The following is a 24,856-nucleotide window of genomic DNA, read 5'->3' as shown; positions in this document are numbered from 1 at the left end:
GCTCATTGTCTCACAGTCTAAACCGTAACAAAATAGCTGTTACATCCCCACATGAAAGCTGGGCAAGGTGGGCGGGGAAAAGTTACAATTGGATCCAGGTTGGAATGAAAAGGACGCCAGGCAGAGGTCTTTAACTTATAATCAGGCTTTATCGTAACCAATTAAACCAATAACCATATAAAAAGTCACAACAGAAAGAGACAGCAACGCTGCTTTAACAGTAACTCAGACAGGCCAACCCAAAGAAATGAAGGCCACTTCAACTAAGAAAACAATTATAAGGAGTCAACAGAAAGAGACAGCAACGCTGCTTTAGCAATAAACCAGGCAGGGCAATCCAATGAAATGGAGGCCGCTTCACCTAAGAAAAACAACCACTCAGTTGAGAGCTACTCAAAAAAGTAGTACTCCCTAGGCCAGACCTAGCCCCCCCCCCCCCCCCCTTACATTCACACTACGCTTTGGAGTTGACGTAACGCCGCAATGCATTGTGGGAGCGCGGCACCATGTTTCTGGGCCATGAATCAAAACAAACACTGTGTTGGAAGGACGGTTGCTAGAAACATGCTTAAAAGCAACTCAAAAGAAAAAGGACGATATAGAGACAGATTGCGTCTGGATGCAAAGAGACCGTACTTGCAAAAAATAGCGTGCATTGGAAATGTGGACCCGTAAAAAATACGGCAGTGGAGTAGAAATCCTGAAGACCAACCGCTATTGACGTAGCCTGATATATTTTCGTACCTTGTCTGTGGAGTCAGCGCGTACAAGGTGAACCAGTTTCACAATTATAAATCTCTGGAGGCGCACATCCAATTCACCAATGTTTGGGTACAAGATTTGGCTATTTTTAAGCCTCCACGTTGTGAGTACGTCGTCATTCAAACAAAATTAAGTCAGCTTGAGTAATGCGAGTACAACGCGTTTGATTTCCCTCCGAACATTCAGATTAGTGCAAGCATAAATTCATTCAGGAGGGGGAAATTACAGTGAGAACATGTGGAGGCTCTGTTAGATGGATAACATAGTGAGTTCAGTGCACTGATGTGACATTGTCCTGAAGGATTTAGTTATTCTCTGTGGTTAAAGAAATTGCAATTATTTATTCATATTTATTATAAATAATCCTAATTTTAAATCTTGCTTGCTTGTTTGTGTCCTGTGTCACTGAAAATACATTCTATTTTAGTTTTATAACGAGTGTCTGAAGGAAGAGCAAGTGCTAGCAGGGGAGAGCAGCAACAAGTCAAATGACCCACACACAACCAGTGTTGGGACTGAACAGAAACTGCAATACACATGAGAACCCAAAACCTAAGAACTGATCCCTCACCAAGAATAACAGAAACAGATCTATAATGATAATAATAAACAAAGCACCAGAACATCAGAAAACAATCCATAATGCAAAAATAAACCAAAACATAATAAACTCAAAATACAGGGTCCAACGGACCCAGAACCGTGACATTCTCTCCCCTTCCTCTCCTGTTGCTACTTCAGTCACGAAACTGATCAGTGATCAGCAATCGGCTTTTCTGTCGCAAGTCCAGTCTCTCTAGTTTGTTTATCGCCCACTTTGCACCAGAAAGACGAACCCAGCGGAGGTCGCGTTAAACAACAGCAGCACGTTTAAGGTTGATCAGATCTGTTAGAATTTATTTAATATTACCTTCTAGTATCAGCTGATGTTTGCTGGAGCCACAGCTATAAAAGCTGCTGGTCATGATATCGGTTTGGATATCCTGGTGAGAGGGAAACATGACGATGAAACCATGAGATGTCATCAGAGCTGAACAGGTGAAGGGGAAACAGGTTTACCTTTTAGGTGGCACGAATGAGTTGAAGGGAAGCTATGAACTGTTTCTGAGAGACAAATAACACCAGGATCCTTTTTTTACGTAGCTGACAGCTGGTAACCGTGCAGGGGCGGGTCTAGCAAAGTTTTGCCAGGGGGCCGCATTAACAGGGAAAAGGGAGCACAAAGAAATACTTTTCTTTCCTATTCTCATTTAAAATATTTAGCTTTTAACAAATAATTATCTGAATCTTACAACAAACGTTTGATAGATTAATACATATATACCATATACCATATATTTCATCTCCTGTGTGCTTCCCGTCACCTCTTAATGGTCTTCACTGTGAGTTCATCTATATGACCTTCCTGTGGGTCTCTTTACAAAAACAGTGCCATCTTTAGCTTTTTCTAGCTTGCATTGTCTGCTATGTTCCCCATCTGCAGCCCCTTTGCATTTTTTAAAAATAGCTCTATGTTGGACTTCTGTGCTGATATCAAAAGCCTACCTTTTTGGTAGTTGGTCTTTTTGTATTCTGCTTTTGTGTGATCCGCATTAAATTCCACACATTGTGACACAGTTAGGACGAAACGCTTTGTTTTGTTTTACTCTCTTTCTGCATTTCATCTAAAATATTCATGCATAAATCAGAATACACTTTACATGCTTGTTGTGCACAGACCTGTTTGGAAGACGTGGATGCAGATTTTTCTTGTTTTGGCAAAATATTACCAGGAATTGTTTTGAAAAATTGTTTTTGTTGCTTCCAGCTTTTTAAGTTTATTGAATTCCTGCTGATCCACATGATCCATAGGAGACTGCATACATTCAAACAACACAAATAATTATCATCACTATCAGTTCATAGCTATAGCTGCTCACAGTAAAGATACAGGACACTAACTATAAAACATGCGTTGTTTATTTAGATACTGGGGCATAAACCACTCCAACTCTGCTGCTGGCCCTTGCAAAGCAATCCCAGTAAACACTGAGCTTAAAATATAATGAAGTGCAACAACAACAAAAAACACATTGTATAGAAAGTAATCATGTAATCGAGGCACCTTTAAACATTCCTTGGTTTCAGGTACGCATACGACACAAAATTAACATAGTAGGACTACTAGGAAACTGTAGCTGAAAAGCTAGTGATTCGTTTTCATCACTTTGCATGAAGGAGTGCGCTGCTAACAAGCAGAGATGTAGCCCAACACTGCAGCAGATATTTCCAAATGAAAAATTAAGACAAACTCCTAAGTAAATGAACATTCTAACAAACGCAACATACACATAGTTTGACTGGAAAATCGCCATCTTACAAAGTATAATATTTATTTTTAAACAAAACCCATGCGGGATGCCACTGATGGTGCTTACCTTGCAAAGCAATCACAGTAAACATTGAGCCAAGATGGCGCCCGTGCGAGCAAGAAACTTGAGCTATGGTGTCCTGTAGAGGACAAATCATCATAATTGTGCAAATCTATATCGACATACCTTACATCATCTAACTTGCTGATCTTTGTTGGCAAGAATGCTTAAATAAAAAGAAATCCCAAAATAATCCAATATGATATAAACATTGATATATAAGATAACTATACACAAACCCCTATCCCATATCATGTTATGCTAATTGATGGTTACATTTGTGGAAGGTGACCGTTCTTTTATTGTATCTCGTTTCTTTAGTGGAAGCTTCAGTGAGTGCTGCTACGGGCAGGACGTTATTATCATTTTATTTGCTATGTCCATTAATGTATTTTTTCACTGAACTTTTTAAAAAAAAAAAAAGGGTGAGTGGAAGCATAACTTGTGATTATATCTTCCAGCCAACACAAGATGATGGCACAGAGGAGCGTTTCATTTTGACTCTAGATAAGCTGAATGAGAAAGGTGATGGATGGCTGGACTCTTGTTCATAAATAGGATGTATAACCACCTAATAGAACACAAACAGGTATTTAAAGGGTACTGAAGGACAGCTTCATCATGATAAACTAAAAGGTCATTTAGAGGCATGACAAGAAAGACACGAGTGCAGAAAAACCAAAGTAATTCAAAGCAGGATAATTACTCTCTCAACACGGGCATCAACATAACCTAATTTTGCTTCATGTCCTAGCCATGAGATTTATATTTTAATGCTATTAAGGGAATATGTAATTCTGTGATGTTTGCAGCCATCTTGTAAAGTAAAAACAAATACACAGGGACTGGGGTCTTAATTGGCCAGCTCCAGTGTTTAGAGTCATTATTTTGTCCATCTGCTTTTCACCCAAACTAAACTCCCAACCACATGAATCATTAATCACTACTTATGTGTCATGTTTTGTCCCTAAATGCTTCAGCAAAACATCAAAGTTTTCAAAATGTTTAATGGAATTTAGAGTGAGTCAGCAGTTGGAGCAAACTGGAGGGGAGGAAGGAAAGAGAAGAAAACAGGATGGCTAAAAACACATCCCTAATGATTTCTGGGGTCTTAGCTTGCTGGTATTGACAAACCCCTATTTCTGTGATTAGAGGGCAGACAGCATTAGACTGAGAGGATTGTTGAGACTGATGGCCAGTGAATATGCATGACAGAAGATGCTTTGTCTCAGTGAGTTAGTCACAGACATATGAGGAGTGGGCCTGGTTGGGTACCACCACCATGTATTTGAACTGAACTCTGTAATGATCTATTTCCCCTTTTTCTGTAGACAATTCATTGCAAGTCAGACAAACAGGGAGACTAAGGGATCTCACCAGTGAAATGTCATTTCTGATTCTCTCCTGTTTTCTCCAAAAGCATGGTCTGTCCATATTCTGCTTTGTACTTTATTTAATTAGTTTGTCAAAGAGAGAAACACACACTGACAGCAAACACCTTGCTGGCTGTCAGTGCATTCCAAGCCAATGTATATCGCTGTTTTCCCATCGACTGAATTAACTACACTGCCACAGTCATCTGATTCAGGATAGGAAGAAAACAAAAGCCTTTTCTTATATTTTATTAAACTCATGCATGTAAACTTGATAAGAAGCCAAAGCATCAGCTTAAACCGAGCAGTACTTTGCTAACACTGCAGCAGTTAGACTCAAGAATAACACTTTTATTGCCTCCCATAATATTATACAGCCCTAAAATATATTTTAAGGAAGAACCCAGTAGTTTTTCAAAGTTAACTTGAACTGCAGTCAAAATAAATATTTTGAATCAAGATTACTGGATTAGAATTTCTTTTCTAAGCTCGTTAATCTTATCCCGCTGCACTTATAAGCCTTTCTTTACTCACAGAGTATATCTGGAGGGCGGTGCCAGGTTTAGTTCAGGAGCTGACTCGATTATGAGCTTCTGCTTTAAGTCAGCTGCTTATGCGTGAATGTTGCTACCTCAGCTTTAACGAATAACCCTGTGCCCAGTTGGTATTTTCTTTATAGAGAAAATAAAATATCAATCAGAAGTTTTGTAACACTTTTTGTAGCAACATCAATTCTTGGAAGCTCATATCAGCATGCTAACATGCTCACAACCACACAAAAGTGACCTTTGCTGCTATGATTTGGCACTATATACATGAAATTAAAACAGTAGTCACCTCAAGTCATTTTGTAATGAATATTTTAAGGTAAAGACCCAACAATAATACAGAAAAAAACAATTATAAGATGACTCCCTGTCACCAAATCCAACCTGGAAGCTGGTTTGATATCCTTGGAATGAGGAGAATAATTTTTATCTGATTCTAGATTTAACAGCAAGCAAATGAAGAGAAGCCAATGTGGGAAAAATGCTTTTTCTTTCTAGTGCCAATACTCTCACATTAATACTGGAGGCCAAGGTAATGCCATTCAGATCTACTCTTTAAGTCAATACAATTCAATTTTATTTATATGGCCATATATCACAACAACAGTTGCCTCAATGTGCTTTATATTGTAAGGTAAAGACCCTACAATAATACAGAGAAAACCCCAACAATCAGATGACTCCCTGTGACCAAATACTTTAGTGACAGTGGGAAGGAAAAACTCCATTTTAACAGGAAACAATCTCCGTCAGAACCAGGCTTAAGGGGGGGCGGGGCCATCTGCCACGAGCAGTCGGGGTGAGGGCAGAGAAACAAAACAAAGACATGCTGTGGAAGAGCCAGAGATTAAAGATAACTAATGATTAAATGCAGAGAGGTGTATAAATGCATAGTGAGTGTCATGGTCCTGGGTCGTTGACCCAGCGTTTTGTGTTTATTCTGATTTGTATTAGTTTAGGGTTGAACCTGTAGTTTGGTGTATTGTCAGCCCTACCTGTGTCTGTCCTTGGTGATCTGTTCATGTCCCCGTGTTGTGCTGTAAAACAGTCTGGGTGTTTCCTGTTTTACTTTGTAGGTCTGTGTCTCGTTATGCCCATTAGTTCCAGCTGTGTCCCCTCCTGTGTGCCATTTCCTCATTACCTGGTGTATGTATTTATAATTGGTGTCTGCCTGTGCTCCTCGTCGGCTTGTCTGCATTCATCCGTGTGTCTCTGCATTAATCTGCATTCCTCCGCGGTCCATGGTGTCCTGTCTCTGCGTCTCTGCGTCTCTGCGTCTCTCTGCCCCGCACCCCTTTTGTATGGTCTCAGGTTTGCTTTTTAGTTTCTCCCAGTTTAAGTTTCTGTTTGTAATTGCTCATGCTGAGTTGCCTGTTTTTGCCACCACCACCACCTGGTAAATAAAACATCACTCGTATCATCAGTTTGCTGTATCTTGGGTCCTCCTTTTCCTCCACACCACACGGCTCCCTCCGCCAGTCGTGACAGTACAAGCCGACCAAACATGGACCCAGCAGCATCTGCACCTACCCAGGAGTTTCGGGAGGAGGTAACCGACACAGTCGCAAGGTTGGTAGTGTTCCACCGCGCTGTAGAAGCCAGGCTACAGCAGCACACTCTCTGCACACTCCTGGCTGCTGGACTCGCTTCACCCGCTGGCACAGGACTTCCTCCTTCATGAGCTGCACCTTCGCCCTCCAGCCGCTACCGCTTCCCAACCCAGCCCGGCGGTGAAGATTTTGCCCGGCCCGCCGGAGGTTTTGCCCGGCCCGCCGGAGGTTTTGCCCGGGAGGAAGCGACGATCGCGCCGTCGACGCGTCGCCCCACAGCCGGAGATTAGGACTTCGGAACTGCCGGCTGTGGTGAGTGGAAAAGACACTCCGTCTGTTTCGCCAGCTCGCATGACTGTTTATTCCGGGGCTGTGTTTGTTGAGCCAGCTGCCCAGCCGGTAGCTCGGTTAGCTGCCCTGCAGCCGCTACCTCAGTTAGCCACTCAATCGCCACCTCCATTACAGTCACAGCCAGACCTATTAGACACCTTGTTACAATCCATAGCTCAGTCAATAGCTCAGTTGGCAAGAGACTCATCAGCTTTATTATCAGCTCAGCCACCTATTCAGCCACCATCTTCACCAGCTCCGCCTGTACTACAAGTCCAGTCCATCCAACCGGAAAAGCACTGTTTTTCACCTGTTCATGTCAAGCAGAGAGACACACCACATAACGCAGTAGTCAGTCCGCAACAGCTGGCCAGCCCAGAGACTGTGACGCACTCCAGGGCCTCCCCAGAGGCTGGGTCCCAGCCCCCGGCTGACTCTGGACCCCTGGAGGTTAAGAAGCCAGCTGAGGACTGCATCCGGCTGTCGCTGCCTGAGCTGAGTCGATGCTCTGTGCAGCTGCAGTCTGCTTTGTGTTTGCCAGAGGCCCGTGCGCCTGCTGGTTCTGATCTGTTCCTGCCAGAGGCCCGTGCGCCTGCTGGTTCTGACCCGTACCTGCCAGAGGCCCGTGTGCCTACTGGCTCTGTTCTGTGCCTGCCAGAGGCCCGTGTGCCTGCTGGCTCTGTTCTGTTCCTGCCAGAGGCCCGTGTGCCTGCTGGTCCTGTTCTGTTCCTGCCAGAGGCCCGTGTGCCTACTGGTTCTGAACTGTGCCTGCCAGAGGCCCGTGTGCCTACTGGTTCTGAACTGTCCCCGCCAGAGGTCCCCGCGCCTGCTGGTTTTGTCCTGTGTGTTCCAGGGGCCCCTGTGCCCACTGGTTCTGAGCCTGTCTCGTCAGCTGGGGGGCCCGAGGAGCCCGTCCAGCCTCAAGACTCGTCAGCTGGAGGTTCAGGAGAACCTAGCCAGCCTCCTGCCTCGTCAGCTGGGGGGCCCGAGGAGCCCGTCCAGCCTCAAGACTCGTCAGCTGGAGGTTCAGGAGAACCTAGCCAGCCTCCTGCCTCGTCAGCTGGGGGGCCCGAGGAGCCCGACCAGCTTTCTGCCTCGTCAGCTGGGGGGCCCGAGGAGCCCGTCCAGCCCCAAGACCCATCATCTCCGCCAGCTGCAGCCTCTGTGTCTCCATCCTCGCCAGCTGCAGCCTCTGTGTCTTCACCCACGCCGTCGCCTGGTCCAGCTACTGCTTCACCCACGCCGTCGCCTGGTCCAGCTACTGCTTCACCCACGCCGTCGTCAGCTTCAGCCTCCGCTTCAGCCTCGTCTGGTCCAGCCTCCGCTTCAGCCTCGTCTGGTCCAGCCTCCGCTTCAGCTTCAGCCTCGTCTGGTCCAGCCTCCGCTTCAACTTCAGCTTCGGCTTCGCCTGGTCCAGCCTCTGCTTCAGCCGCGCCTGGTCAAGCCTCTGCTTCGGTCTTGTCTGGTGCTGCGAAGGCCACGCCACCTTCGGGTCCCGAACTGCCGCCTCGACATCGGCGGTCATCTGCCAGGCCGCTGGTGGAGCGTCATCGTCAACATGGACGACCTCCTAGACGCCGCCGCTGCCTTCCGCGCGGTCGGCCTCCAGACTTGTGTCATCGCCGCCGTTGCTGTCCGCACGGTCGGCCGCCTGAACGGTTTCCTCGTCGCCGCCGTTGCTGTCCGCACGGTCGGCCGCCTGAACGGTTTTCCCGTCGCCGCCGCTGCCGTGTGCACGGTCGGCCCCCTCAACTGCCTCCACTCCGCCACCGCTGCCTCCCGCTCGGTCAGCTTTCGGATCTGTGTCGCCGACGTGGCCGGCCTCAGAAGATGAACTGTCCTGGACTTCTGAGTTGTCGGCCTTCGGGCCGGCCTCCTGAACTGTGTTTTTTGTTCTCGTCCTCCGGCATGTGTTTTTGTTTTGGACAATTCTCGCGGTTCGCTGGAGCTTGTTTTGTTCGGGGTTGGTTTGTAATTGCTCATGCTGAGTTGCCTGTTTTTGCCACCACCACCACCTGGTAAATAAAACATCACTCGTATCATCAGTTTGCTGTATCTTGGGTCCTCCTTTTCCTCCACACCACACGGCTCCCTCCGCCAGCCGTGACAGTGAGTGAAAAAAATGAATGAAGAAGAAACACTATGCATCATGGGAAGCCCCCAGCAACCTAGACCTATTACAGCTTAACTAGGGTCATCTGATCCAGCCCTAACTATATGCTTTGCCAAAAAGGAGTCTTAAGTGTAATATTAAAAGTAGAGAGGGTGTTTGTCTCACAAATCCAGAATAAGAAAATGCTGAAGGCTCTGCCTCCTGTTTTCCATTTAAGTATCCTAAGAACTACAAGTAAGCCACCAGTCTGAGAGTGAAGTGCTCTATTGGATGATACGTTACTATAAGGTCTTTAAAATAAGACAGGGACAGGGACTTATTATTGAAATGACCTGTTTCTAAAATTTTTAGTCCAAAGTACAATTACCTCAGTTTTTTCTGAATTTAGAAGTAGGAAATCAGATTGGTTTAAATGTATCAAGTTTAATTAGTCCCAAGTCCAGATAAATGGGGTGGGTTGCACCAGGAAGAGTATCTAGTGTTAAATCTTGGCTAAATTTCACCATCAAGAATGAAATTTCCACTCAGGGCAAGAATGAAATTGGATGTTCTATTAATCTAGGCCCGGTCTAGATTAATAGAACATCCAATTTCATTTTTGCTGGCCAACAGGAGGTTGGTGGTAACAGCAGAGACTTTAAATGTAGAAGAGATGCCAGTAAAGGGGCAAGGCTAGCTGATACAATGGAGAGAAGGAAAGTAGGTATACTGTGTGTGCAAGCAGAAGGGAAGCAAGGCCAGGGGCATTGGAGGTGGATTGAAAATATTCTAGCATGGTGTAGATAGGCAGAGAAATGGAGGCGTATTCTTGAAGGACGACGAGTATTGTGCAGGTGAAGAGAGTGTCACACAGAACATGAATTTGAAGCTGGAAATCGGAGGAGTGATATTAAATATTGTCAGTGGATATGCCCAAAGGTTTGGATGACAGAAGAGATGAGGAAATCCTGGAGTAAGTTTCATATTAGTGATGGGTCGGTCGCGAACGAAATGGCTCTTAGAGCCGGATCTTTGAAGTGAACGATGCGAGCCAGCTCGTGTTTTTTCTTTCTTTCTCCTGCCCTCTCTCTATGAAAATGGGGGAAAAACCCAAAATGCTTGGACACTGCTAGCACGGGGCTCCCAGACAAACGCAAAGCAGGAGATGAAGCATCGCTGAATATGTTTCCAAACCAACTTCATTACAAGCCAAAGACTAGAAAATATGGTGAAGCATATCTTCCCTTTGGTTTCACCTGCAAGTGCCAAGGAAGGTCTCCCCTGCAGAATTGGTTTTCCCTGCGTCGAGAGCGGCGCTGGGCTCTTCAAATCACAGACAAACAGTATCCCACATTCTTGATTTTTAGTTCACAAACACTAGTTGTAGTGACTAACTACTCCTGACATTTTGGAGATATTAGCTCTTTATACACTAAAGTTACAGCGGGATACAAATAATATCAGGCTGAGCCTGCTGCGATTTGTTTCCCCGGTTCAAATCACAGACAAACAGTATCCTACAGCTGTTTATGTTTTTAAACCCATTTTGCACAGAGAGGCATTTTTTGAAAAATGTATTGACAGCAATGTTGAATATTATTAAAATGGCCTGCATTTGTATAGCGCTTTACTCAGTCCCTAAGGACCCCAAAGCGCTTAACACTACATTCAGTCATTCACCCATTCACACACACATTCACACACTGGCAATGGCAAGCTACATTGTAGCCACAGCTGCCCTGGGGCGCACTGACAGAGGCGAGCAATGTTGAATATTATTACACAGGAAAAAAACAACTACACGTAAAATAATTACACCATGACAACTCTGCCTTTGTAAATGGAGGGACAGTAACTGCGTGTGTAAATGTAAGCGTGTAAAACCTGAAGATAGTCAGATTAACAGTAACAGTATTTTGTCACTATCTGCCATTCTGCAATTCATCTCATGTTACAGTAACTACGTTATTATTGTGGTAACGAGCACGGTATCTAGTTATTATGCCGAAATCAGGAACGAGTTAATTGTTACTGGGATTTAGATAGGGTCGTTATTCGTTACTTCGTATGTTGGGTTCGACTTACCTCGGAAATCGGAACACGGACCTGGGAATAATGTCACACTCGAGTAAACGAATGTTAGCCTCCTCAGAGAAATCGGGATTCCAATGTGGCAATACCCTCAAAAACGTTTTTTTTGCTAGCCCTCTACAAAAAGAAAATACTACTAAACACTATGCAGCCATAGCTGGACTCGATGGTGATTTTTCGTTTTTATGGGCCGATGTTTTTTTTTCTTTTTTTTCCCGCAATGGTATAAACAGTGAAAGGTGGTGGATTGGTCAGAGGCTGGCATATGTGTAAAAATAACTCAGTTGTTTGGTGGTGGCTATCACGGAGCTCCCACAGATTCAGTAACATTAGCAAGTGGTGAAGGCCAGCAGGTGGATGAGGGAAAGAGGAGGCAGGAGAAGGAGAGAACCGAGGCGGCCGCCGGTCCGAGTGTCAGGTGAACTGAACTTGAGGTAAGAAGTTATGACCTGCAGTCTATCTGGGTCAGAAATAAACCAAGTTCAGGTGGAGTTTATTTTCGTTGTGCTGACTTTTTACAGTCAGTTACAATAACTCGTACTGCGTAATAGCTAATATGACGGAGGTTATATACAGCTGGGTGGGTGCTATGATGTTACTGATAGTGAACTAATTCATAAGGTTAGTTAGTAGAGTTGCCAACCGTCCTGTAAAAAACGGAATTGTCTCATATTCAGAGAAAATATTACGCGTTTCATATTGAGGCGAAAAGGAACACAGTTTGTCCTGGACTTCAGGTAGAATGAAAAAGACACAAAGCTGAAGTTATTCTGCGTCTTTATGCTGCAGCTGCCTCTTCTTCTCTCATCCTCTCCCCCTCCCTCTCCTGTTGCTACTTCAATCATGAAACTGATCAATGATCAGCTGATCACCTCTCTAGTTTGTTTATCGCTCACTATCGCCCAAGGAAGAGACCAGCGGAGGTCGCGCTAAACAACACCAGCACGTTTAAGCTGGTCAGCTGTTGTTAGAATTTATTTAATATTACTTTCTAGTATCAGCTGATGTTTGCTGGAGCCACAGCTGTAAAAGCTGCTGGTCATGATATCGGTTTGGATATGTGATGAGAGGGAAATATAAGAAAAGATAAGATAACCTTTATTAGTTCCACATGTGGGAAATTTGTTTTGTCACAGCAGGAAGTGGACAGTGCACAAGTTATATAGCAAAAATTAGAATACAATAAGAATAAAATATTGTACACAACTGTACAAAATAGAATAAAATACTATATACACTCAACAAAAATATAAACGCAACACCTTTGTTACTGCTCCCATTCCCCATGGGATGGATGTAGAGACCTAAAATTCATTCCAGATACACAATATAACCATCCCTCCCAAACAGTGGTCACAAATCAGTCCACATGTGTGGTAGTGGGCACATCTGCTATATTGAAATAATCCATCCCACCTCACAGGTGTTCCACATCAGGATGCTGATCTGACATCATGAGTAGTGCACAGGTGTACCTCAGACTGCCCACAACAAAAGGCCACCCTGGAATGTGCAGTTTTGTCTCACAGCAAAATGCCACAGATGCCACAAGCAATGCGGGAGCGTGCAATTGGCATGCTGACAGCAGGAATGTCAACCAGATCTGTCGCCCGTGCATTGAATGTTCATTTCTCAACCATAAGCCGTCTCCACAGGTGTTTCAGAGAATATGGCAGCACATCCAACCGGCCTCACCACCGCAGACCTCGTGTAACCACACCAGCCCAGGACCTCCACATCCAGCAGGTTCACCTCCAAGATCGTCTGAGACCAGCCACCCAGACAGCTGCTGGAACAATTGGTTTGCACAACCAAACAATTTCTGCACAAACTGTCAGAAACCGTCTCAGGGACGCTCAACTGCATGCCCGTCGTCCTCATCGGGGTCTTGACCTGACTCCAGCTCGTCGCCGTAACAGACTTGTGTGGGCAAATGCTCACATTCGATGGCGTCTGGCACGTTGGAGAGGTGTGCGCTTCACGGATGAATCATGGTTCACATTGTTCAGGGCAGATGGCAGCTGAGAATGTCCCAGTTCTTGCATGGCCAGCATACTCACCGGACATGTCACCCATTGAGCATGTTCGGGATGTGCTTGACCGGCGTATACGACAGCGTGTACCAGTTCCCACGAATATCCAACAACCTCGCACAGCCATTGAAGTGGAGTGGACCAACATTCCACAGGCCACAATTGACAATCTGATAGACTCCATGCGACGATGTGTTGCACTGCATGAGGCAAATGGTGGTCACACCAGATACTGACCGGTTCTGGGTCCCCAGACCCCCAATAGCCCAAAAAACTGCACATTCCAGGGTGGCCTTTTGTTGTGGGCAGTCTGAGGTACACCTGTGCACTACTCATGATGTCAGATCAGCATCCTGATGTGGCACACCTGTGAGGTGGGATGGATTATCTCAATATAGCAGATGTGCCCACTACCACACATTTGGACTGATTTGTGACCACTGTTTGGGAGGGATGGTTATATTGTGTATCTGGAATGAATTTTAGGTCTCTACGTCCATCCCATGGGGAATGGGAGCAGTAACAAAGGTGTTGCATTTATATTTTTGTTGAGTGTACAATAGAATAAATAGAAAATATACAATAGGATAAAAATAGAATACAAATGCTTTATACAACTGAGTAAAAATACAACTTTGGCAGAAAAATACAACTTGAACAACACGAAGATGAAACCAGGAGATGTCCTTACTGAATCATCAGAGCTGAACAGGTGATGGAGAAACAGGTTTACCTTTTAGGTGACATGAATGAGTTGAAGGGAACTCATTCATGTTGTATGAACTGTTTCTGAGAGACAAATAACACCAGGATCCTTTTTTTACGTAGCTGACAGCTGGTAACTGTGCAAGGGCGGGTCTAGTGAAGTTCTGCCAGGGGGCCAGGCATAGCTGGACTGGCCATCGGGCATACCGGGCATTTGCCCGGTGGGCCGCTGGCGATTTTTTGTTTTTATGGGCCGATGGGTTTTTTTTTTTTTTTTTTAGGAAGGGTATATATAATGAAAGGTGTTGGATTGGCCAATTGGTCATGATCGACTCTGGGCTGGACCAATTACAGCCGAGGAGGCTGAATGCACCCGCCCCCTTGTTTAGCAATCACGTGATTTTCGCGCATTGCATGCCGGGAACTCGTGGCAAAACAATCCAAGTACCGCATCAAATGCAAGCATTTGCAGCACCGCAAAACGTTCATTCTTCGATTCCAATAAATTCTTGTTTTTTCTTTGCCGCACAAAAAAGGAATGTACAAAACAAAAGGAGAACAATGCCGGTCCGTACAAAGACAGACTCGACGAAAAGACAAAGAAAAGATACGAGGAAAAAATCAAAGGTGTGAAAGGGTCAGACCCTTACGAGCACGCAGAGTGGACAAAAGACGTTAGCGTGCTGCCCAACTTTCACCACGCTCAGATTTATAATTACACGGTTCTTTGAGTGAGTGCATACACTCATGAAGTTTAGTAACTTCAGGTCACTGCAACAAGCCCAGGTACAGTTTACCGACGGATGGGTGCAGGACCTTGAAATGCACCGTGTAGAACGAAAGACCATCATACGAACAAAGGTAAGTTTACCAGTCTCACAAATCGTCGTCATAAATACACATTCGTTAACAGTTTATAAATATAACCTTTGAGCTCAAGGGTAATTAATTAGTAGTGGAAATAATTTCTGGTTCATCACAGAAATGTAGCAGTGACAATAATATTGTATTCTGTAATCGCACTGGACAATTAGTGATACAAAACAACTGTTTTATCCTGTGAATAAAAGTATATGTTTTTGTCAATGTACCATGGTAATAACAGGAGTGAAACGCAATATTGTGTCAGGACAATTCACTATTTATGCACAATAAATAAAGGAGCATAGCGCAACAATTTCTGTTCAGCGCCAGACTTGCTTGTAACCTATATCACCAATTATGTTAAGAAAAATAACGCATTAACTACTACAAAACTCTGACCTTTGTGGGAATGCTTGGAGCAGACTAACATGTGAGCTGGAGTGTTCTGAGACGTTATATTTGGTATATCCAGACCATCCGTCGGCTCTTACTTCGGAAACATGGCTTAAAAAAATTTCTCTTCAACGACGTAATCCGATAAAAAAAAAACGATCGGCTTCCCGTGGCTGTCATGCGACCGGCTGTTGCAGTTAATAATACAACAGCTTCTTGCCATTTTTTGTGTTTCTTTTTATCGCTGTTGAACTCAGTTGAGTTCAATTGAAAGCCTGCGTGCGCTAGTACCTCTTGCCACAAGTTCCCAGAATCCTTTGCGGTTTTACCCCTGAATGACGTCACATTTTCAATCTTTATCCTGGTGGGCCGGTCTCTAGTCAAAATGCCCGGGCCGATTTTTAGTCCCAGTCCAGCCTTGGGGCCAGGTAGGGCGTTAACAGGGAAAAGGGGCACAAAGAAATACTTTTCCTTCTTATTCTCATTTAAAATGTCTAGTTTTTAATAAATAATTATCTGAATCTTACAACAAACATTTTCATCTCGTGTCAAATGTATAGAAATCCATTATTGTACATAGTAATTTTTTATCAGGGTCCCATCATAATTTCTTCAGAAATAAGTATTGTATATGATGCCAGTATTTTCCCACATTTTCTAGATACTGTACCAGTACTGTGTGTAAAATGCCATCAAAAAGTCAATTAGGTTTTATTCTTTCTCACCTCTCTTTCTGTCTCCTTTCACTTTTTAAAGGTTGCCATGTTAGAAAAAATATTTTGCCCTGTCATGCTGTTAATGTATGTGGTAAATAAATATCACTAAATCTGTCATTTATTATTTTTAATATTCAGTAATGATCATGTCTAACCTCTAGTCTTCTCTGTCTTAATTTCACGTTTCCACCATATGTTGTAGATAGTTCAGGAGGTTAAATCGACCAAGCAGTCTTTGGGTTCCGGCTAAGTACTGTTTAGAATACCAGAATAGGGAGGATGGTGTAGGTTTAAGTTTATTAGATTGATACATATATAACAACAAGACAGTGTGCATCACTGTCACAACAGTGTTTATTTTCATTCAAAGGCTTTATGATTTTTCCCTATAATGGTGGGCCGGTCTCTAGTTAAAATGCCTGAGCCGATTTTTTGTCCCAGTCCAGCCCTGTATGCAGATAATCTGCAGTCTGGAGTCGTCCACATCTTCCTACTCGGAAGGCAGAATTTCCAAGTTCTGAGTACAATCGAAAGCACCACGACTGCAGTTTCCCTGTTGGATGTAAATAGCGCACGTGACGCTGTGACGTAGGCTAGAATCATGGCAGCAGTTGACGATGGTCCAGGCGTGGGATTTCTCTCGTGGAAATGTGCACATTATTTTTTCCTTTCTGTTGGTAGGTGGCACAGTGCACTTGTGGCAAGATCGTGCTAACATGCAAGCAAGCTAGAAGACTGGCATCCTTGCTGGGTATCCAGTTAGGGAAGCAACACATTAATAAGAGAATTCTGAGTAAAATCAAAGTTACTTTCCCTAGTAACTAGTTACTTTGAAAGTAACGAGTAACTTGAAGTAACTGAGTTACTTTTGATAGAAGTAACTAGTAATGTAACTATGTTACTAATTTAAAGTAACTTACCCAACACTGGCAACCACACAAACCACCTGTATGCAATTTGTTGCATGTGTCTGCTAGTTAATTTTACAAACTGAAAAGCTAAATCTTAACCGTAATCCAAAACTTCAGAGTCAATTTTGAGTCATAAATTTCAAGTTGTTATACATCGATACAACTATATATCCTAAATTTTAATAATATGTATGCATTAATTCCATAGTAACTACATAAATTCCAAAATAATTTAAAAAACTACATAAATTCCAACAAACTACAAAAAAATAATAGAAAATTGTTCTATGTTTTTTTTTTTTTTTTTAAAGAGGTGTGTCCCTCAAAACTGTATTTGCAAGAAAGTTGCACAAAATAGTTTCCAGCCATTGGAAATTTATTTTGAGTGTCTTCATAGTTTTATTTTTGAGATTTTTTATATACTGAAGGAAAACCAAAAATAAATATTACAGTGCAAATTTGCAAAAAAACAGCATGTGCATGAAAATAACCAATGAGGAGGGGTCATTCTGGCACGGCTCACTGTGCAGCTTTACCTTGTCAGCTCTCCTGCTCAGGCCTGAAACACATTTGGGGAGATTGTTGTGGTCTGAATTAGATTTTTTTTTTTTTTTGCTTGGATTAGTTAGCCACACTCAGGGACTCTCTTCTCAGTTTAACTATGGGTCAGAAAAGCTAGGAACCTGCCCATTTCTCCATGTGTTCAGTCACATACTCCCCACTCTGACCTGCCCTATTGCAGCTCAAAATCCCATTCTCAGCTCAGCAGTAATTGTTCATCTAGCTAGCACTGGCTTGTGATATAGCCTTCATGCCAAAATATGTGTGCAAATGACCCATTTTACTGTAGCAGAGAAGCTACATTAATTTCTATGGGTTCAAAATTATGTCCCCAGCAAGTCGAGGTGCAAGTGGTTTCATAACTTACTTTATTATTCTTAACAATAAGGTAATCCAGTCCCAATATGGGTTGCCCACAGGACTGTCCACTTTCAGCAGTGACTCAAAAACCTGTTTTTGGGTTATCAAAATTTTTATTGAAGTAAGGACTTTAAATATATACTCTAAAAAACAGTGTTTGTAGCTACAGCTGACTGGTACGTAAACTGATGATACAGAGAAGTGGATCGCTGGATTTTTTTTCCATTTTTATCCTCTCTTGTCCTTACCTGGGAATGTCCCTTTCCAATACTTCACTGACACTTCAAATTGAGTGTCACTCAGAATGTAAGTGTAATGTAAGCTCTAACAGGATAGAGGAGGGAGTAGTGAATACTTAGGATTGCTATTTTTTTTTTAATCACATCTGTAATTCCTCACATGAATGAAGTCTGTTTCCATATTGCTCTCTGGTGAAGGTGGTATAACCTGAAAACACATGCAGACATTTACAATAAGGACATTGGAAAACAAGCTATATCTAATAAAAATGAAAGTTTGGGTTCCAGCAGGAAATGCTGGGCCTATCTTGAATCTAACAGTTGGACTGTTTTGGACCACATGAAGAGAAATACTGAGTTAAAATGACCTTTGTTCCTTTAGAGATGTGACTTTTATTTATTTGCTTCAGATCAACTTCCATCACCTTTAGTAAATTTAGTAGGATGCAGTGCTTAAGCCAGACCTTCCCAAAGTGTGGGGCCCGCCCCCTAGGGGGGATGCAGAGCCATTGCAGGGAGGCGCGATATGAAAAGGGGGGAAACAACCAAAACGCTTGGACACTGCTAGCACGGGGCTCCCAGACAAACGCAAAGCAGGAGATGAAGCATCGCTGAATATGTTTCCAAACCAACTTCATTCTAAGCCAAAGACTAGAAAATATGGTGAAGCCTATCTTCCCTTTGGTTTCACCTGCACCAGTGCCGATGTAGGTCTCCCCTGCCGAATTGGTTTTCCCTGCGTCGGGAGCAGTGCTGGGCTCTTCAAATCACGGGCAAACAGAATCCTACTTTCTTGATTTTTAGTTCACAAACACTTCTCATAATGACTAACTACCGTAATTGTCGGGCTATAAGCCGCTACTTTTTGCACAAGCTTTGAACCCTGCGGCTTTTAGTCAGGTGCGGCTTTTCTATGGATTGTCCATGATTTTTGTCATATCGTAAGACGATTTGTTTTGTGTGTTCCGCTGTTGTACGGCACTACGTTGCCTGGCGGAAGGATCGGGGTTCAAGAGTGGTATGTTAGTCACATGTCCGTCCGCCAGGCAACGTAGTGCCGTACGAAGTAGCGCGAAAAACAAACTTCAAAGTAGCGCTACGCGTTCAGCGGGAGTCATGGATGATGATGATCATGATGAGCGGCGATAAACTTGCAAGTTATGCCCAAAAAGCAAGTTATGCCCAACTCCACCGGTGGATTCTGACAGCGTGGAAAAGTGTGAAAACATCCACGATCACCAACGGATTTTGAAGGGCTGGACTGCTGCATGATGGAGAGGAGGACGCCGCCACGGCCCTTCTGAGGGTGTTCGACTCTGACACTGACAACGAGGATTTCTTTGGTTTTGAAAGTGACAACGAAGGAGAGAAGCGGAGAGTGGATGACGAAGCCATCCTGAGCCTGTTTGTATCCGACACTGGAGAAGAGGACTTTGGTGGTTTCAGTGCGCAGGAAGAAGAGAAAGATGGTGGTGAATGACTGACTTTTCTTCTTGTTAAAGCTGTGTCACTGCACCTGAGCCTAAAAGGTAGTCCGAATCTATTGTTCTGGTGTGCTGTAGGCTACTGTTATGTACTACATGTGCAAATATGTACCCATAACTTGTTTTTCAAAATATTAATAAAAGTGATGTCTCCAAACAGCCATCTCTTTCCTGACAATTCCCTTTGTGCATATTCTCTTACATATGATAAGTCAACATTGAAACACCTGCGGCTTTTAGTCAGGTGCGGCTAATGTATGTACAAAACAGGATTTTCCCCTGATTTTAGCTTGTGCGGCTAATATTTAGGTGCGCTTTGTAGTCCGGGAAATACGGTACTCCTGACATTTTGGAGATGTTAGCTCTTTATACACGATTTGTTCCCCCTGTCTAAATCACGGTCAAACAGTATCCCACAGCTGTTTGTTTTTAAACCCATTTTGCACAGAGAGGCATTTTTTGAAAAATGCATTGACAGTAATGTTGAATATTATTACACAGGAAAAAAACAACTACACGTAAAATAATCACACCGTGACGCCTCTGCCTTTGTAAATGGAGGGACAGTAACTGCGTGTGTAAGCATGTAAAACCTGAAGATACTCAGATTAACAGTATTTTGTCTCTATCTGCCATTCTGCAATTCATCTCATGTAAACAATAACGTGGCGCACAGTGTGACGTGAAAAAAGGCACATACCTTTGACGTTGCGTGACGAACTCCGTATTCCTCGTCCACACGTAAACGCAAAAAAGGAGTGATTCTGTGATTCGAAACGCCGTTTACGTGTGGACGAAACAGCTGCGTTTTCAAAAATACCCGTGTAGGTGCGGACGTAGCGTAAAAGAGTTAGTAGTTTATTTTATTACTACCTGTAATTTATTGCAGATTACTTGTATTTGCTTAAATGTTTACTAAATGTTTGAGGTGTGAAAAAAAAACGCAATGGAGCAAAAGGGGGGGGGGGGGGGGGGGCAGCATTTATCTTGTAAAACAAAGGGGGGCCTAGCAAAAAAAGTTTGGGAACCACTGGCTTAAACTAGGTTCTTGGATTATTTCCCAGCATGCCACAAACTCAACAACCCAGTATCACAGCAAAACATGTAATAGACACGCCGGTCCACCATATCCATTTCATGCTTTGCCTCTCCCAAGCATGAAAAAAAAAACATTGGCCGACAGCCTGTAAACAACGTTAGACTTGTGCGTAACAAGCAAGCGAATAATGCAGAAAACAGATTTCGGGGATAGATGGGAAACTGTTCTTGAAGTACACTGAGAAAGAGAGAGAGCTGTGCATGACGTGTGATTTTATCGCGTTGGAAGCAAAACAGCAAAAGTCAGAGTGAATTCATGACGATGTTTATGTGAAGCGTAGTTTGGATCTTCTTTTGCTGCTGGTTCGGTCAATATTGTTTGGAGAGAGATCAAACTAACAGCTTTAGAATCAGCGCAAAAAGGGCGTGAACACAAAGCGCGGACCCGCCGAAACATCAGAATCAGCGAGCTGTGAGAAAGGCGACATCTCACTGATTCTGATCCGCGGGTCCGCGCTGTGTGTTTACGTCTTTGTGCAGAAGCCGTGTACCTGCTCTCATTTACTGTTTTAAATGTTTGGTGGTTGTTGACATTTTGTGACCTTTCACCTGAGATTCTGGAATTTTGGGCAAAATACATTTATATAAAAAAATTAATGAATTGATATCACGTTATCCAAGCCAGAATCGATTTTAATCGATGAATCGATCATTAAAACCCACCCCTACTCCCACAGCAGTTTTCACTTATTTCAGTGTGACAGTATGTTGAAAAGGCCGTCCTTGCAAACTTTTACATTATACTTTGCATGATGTTTGGAAACCACCTAAGGTAATAATGCCATGCTTAACTTCCAACGACAGCAGACTCTAATCATTCAGAAATTTAATATTTAATAATTTGCGTGTCAAAAATGGCTTAATAAGTGACACTGAAGTTCCACCCTGGCTGTACAGTATAGGATATCCAGTATGTCATGATTTATTCAAGCTAGCCACCAGTAAGCAGGATGATGAACCAATCATGAAGGCACAAGTGCACTGCACATTCCCACTATGTGTTTTCTGATGGGCTTGCTTTGATCTCATTTTATACTGCCACATTCTCACATCACAAGTTAAAAGTTTACTGAGCATTTTAGAGTAGAGAAAGGAGTTCTTCCATATGATGAAAGTCCATCAGTCATTTTCATTGAGCCTCCAGCCACAGTGACAGCACTTCGTTTCCCTGTTTTATCTTGCATTTAATAACTTCCCAGCATCAGCATGTGGTGCTTGGTAGAGACACAGATACTAGAGTAGAGGTAGGTAGAGGGATGAAGAGGACTCTAGAGGAATGCTCAGCAGCTCTGTTCTCCTGTGTGGCGTAGGCAAGGAGGGAAGGACTCAAATGTATGTTTTTCTCTTTGAAAATTATAATTATAATAAAAAATACCTATTGATCTTCACTGCTAGAATTTCAGAAAGGATTTCAGAGGGGATGGGCGAGACACAGGCACTGGCTTCAGAGAATAATACTCCTGCTATTGAAACCTGAAGGCCCTTTTTTTGCTCTGGTCATGTGATTGAAGTCTGATCCTCTGTAGGCTAAGACTAACAATAACATTTTACCAAGTGTCCAGTTCCTCCGTTTGTTTCCGGCTGACAACAGTGGCTGTAGAGGTCGTTCATCAGTTTTCTTAAGCATCTGATGGATGGAGGCCATCCCAGCTTTTATAATGTGAGGTGTATGTGAGTATTTTGTTTTGCCTGGTTTTGTCCAGAATGCATAACAAAATGTCTCTAATCTACAGTAAGTAAGTACATTTGTTTATATATAATGCTTTAAGTGCTTTTACAGGGAAAACAATAACAACCTGCAAAAAAAAAAAAAAATCCTCAGTAGAATAATTACTCGATGGTGTTTGACTGCTAGAAATTCCAAAAAACATATACTGGGATTTCCTTTGTAAAGAACTACAGTAAAATCTAATTTAAGGTTAATTTAAATATCAGTTTCCTGGGAAAACACTGGCTTGGTATGTCTTTTACCACGCCTTTACTTTTTTATGAATTATCAATAAATCATTTATATTCAGTATTCTCATTTTAATAATATTGTGAATAGAAAGGATGAAACAAATATAGACAGAAATAGCCAAATTTAACAAAATATTTGTGAGGTCAAACTAAAAAGGTTTAAAGAACAAAGCTTTTTAAATATCCAAGTCTTTCAATCAGGCCTGTCCATCTTATTGGATAGCTGCTATTTTTCCAGGGTTGCTTCTTTGAAAGTCCCATTCTGCCAACTTGCATAGAGCACTATACATAGTCCAATTTCCAAGCCCAAAGGTAATTCATTAGGTGTGGACCAAAACTTGGTCATTTGTGGAGTCTGAGTATGTGAAGATTGCTTTCAAGTCTTTTTGGACCAGTTTCAAACTTTTCTTTGTGTTGTCAGCTTTGGGTTCATATGTAAATATTAAATAGGCTACTGTATTTCTGTCTGGGGGTTGGGACTTATGTCATTGTTAACTGGTGATTATGAGACAGTGCATTTCAGCTCATGCTAATGCAAAAATAATATATTCGTTATAGTCTAACAAATTACTTTCTCCAGCAAGTAATGCAGCATATTGCATTTAACAGTAATATCTCATGTGTAATGCACTGGTTTTCATGAGTGACCCCAACACTGGTGATCACTTATTGCTAATTGCTTATTTTAAAATGAAATAAAGTTTAACCTTTTCATGCATTTTCCACCAGTCATTTTCATTGTGCTTTTTTTGGAATATAATAACTACGATCTTGTCACTTGACAATTTAGTCTCCATGTTTCTGCTCATTGTTATACATGTCTGCTAACCTGTTTCCTCTGTCTGATGTTTCTCCAGTCTTTTGTGTTTTGCTCTGTTGGAATGTAGTAAAAACATTTGCAGAAAATTCTTTTGTAATTAAAGTCATTAAATTTCTTTGTGGATATTTTTGTGGGCAAATGTGATTTTGGAATATTTTACAGTACAGTACAGTATTTTACAGAGTCCCTTGGTAACTGTTTTTATTTCCTTTGATAAAGCTGGAGTTCTTTGTGTTAACAGCATTGTTACTTATGTCTTCTATCTGAGGTCACACATCCATGTTACATTCCCTCTGCAGTTTTCACTTACTTGTCAGCATGACAGTACATTGTGCAGGCCATGCTTACAAACCTTTACATCACCCTTCCTGCTTTGCATGAAGTGGGTTTCCATGGTGTGATGTATGTGCATTGAAAATACAGATTTCTTGCAATTTGGTTTTGTTTACATGCTGAAATAAAAAATATGACGTTAAAGAATCACCATTTTGACACACTGTATGAGATGTAGCACACAATGCAGAGGCACAAACACAAAGGGACAACATGTGCAAAAGATTTTAACCAAAGTTGAGTTAAAGTTCTCATTTGTAGGTCATTCACAGAACTTTTTAATTCGACCTCTTACAATGAAATTAAATATCTGATAATTTCAAAGAACGTGTGGGAGAAACTATGCTTTCCTTCATGAGTTTGCAGGTTTCCCTGTTCAGTTCTCTTAGAGGCATGGAACTCATGGATTTCACTTGATCTCTGGTTAGAAAATCTTCTAATCACTGGCCTGCAGTAGTTATGGACCTAGTCTCCTCCAGGTTGTTAAAAGGTTGTTCAGGCACTGGCACATTCCGGCTCACTGTTGTATTTTGTTTTGTGTATTGTTCCTAGTACAGTAACAATTCCTGTTTCTCAGATCCTCATTTCCTGCCAGCCATTCCTGCAGAAACTCATCAGCCTCCTCACACTCCATCAGTCCACCAGACCACCTCAGGCTCCAACTCCTCTGCCTCGAACTTTTCTCATTAAGTTAAAGATAAACTAAGATTGATTTACCAAGCTTAATTAATTTAACTTTAATACATATAGTGCAGAAAGACACAGTCAGCCAGGTGGGAATCGACCTGCCATGCCAAATTTGTGCCCATGTGGTATGTTCCTTAGCCCGTCAGCTTGTAGCACTGTAAATGCTTCTGCTGGCTGCAAGTTGTGTTTAACTTTTAAATGGTAAATGGTAAATGGCCTGTATTTATATAGCGCTTTACTAGTCCCTAAGGACCCCAAAGCGCTTTACATATCCAGTCATCCACCCATTCACGCACACATTCACACACTGGTGATGGCAAGCTACATTGTAGCCACAGCCACCCTGGGGCGCACTGACAGAGGCGAGGCTGCCGGACACTGGCGCCACCGGGCCCTCTGATAATTAGGTTAATTTACATGTTATATTATCCTGTTTTTGCAGCCCTACTTCAATATTTAGTTTGTTCTTGCTGACAAAATCAGCAGTGTTGCTGCACTGGAAACAGACATGACTCTGAGACACCGAAATATATTAT

The 24,856-nt window shown here is 42.7% G+C and overlaps 1 pseudogene; it reads left to right on the top strand.

The window, feature by feature from the left end:
- Nucleotides 1-6,598: 6,598 nt before the first annotated feature.
- LOC146701152 (serine protease FAM111A-like) overlaps nucleotides 6,599-24,856 on the top strand; it is a 35,648-nt pseudogene continuing 17,390 nt past the window's right edge.

This window comes from Copadichromis virginalis, linkage group LG9 (assembly GCF_057382275.1).
Source record: "Copadichromis virginalis isolate Kocher_CV1m ecotype Utaka linkage group LG9, C_Virginalis_male_GT1.1, whole genome shotgun sequence".
Lineage (NCBI taxonomy): Eukaryota > Metazoa > Chordata > Actinopteri > Cichliformes > Cichlidae > Copadichromis > Copadichromis virginalis.
This window is presented reverse-complemented; position numbering and strand designations above follow the sequence as displayed.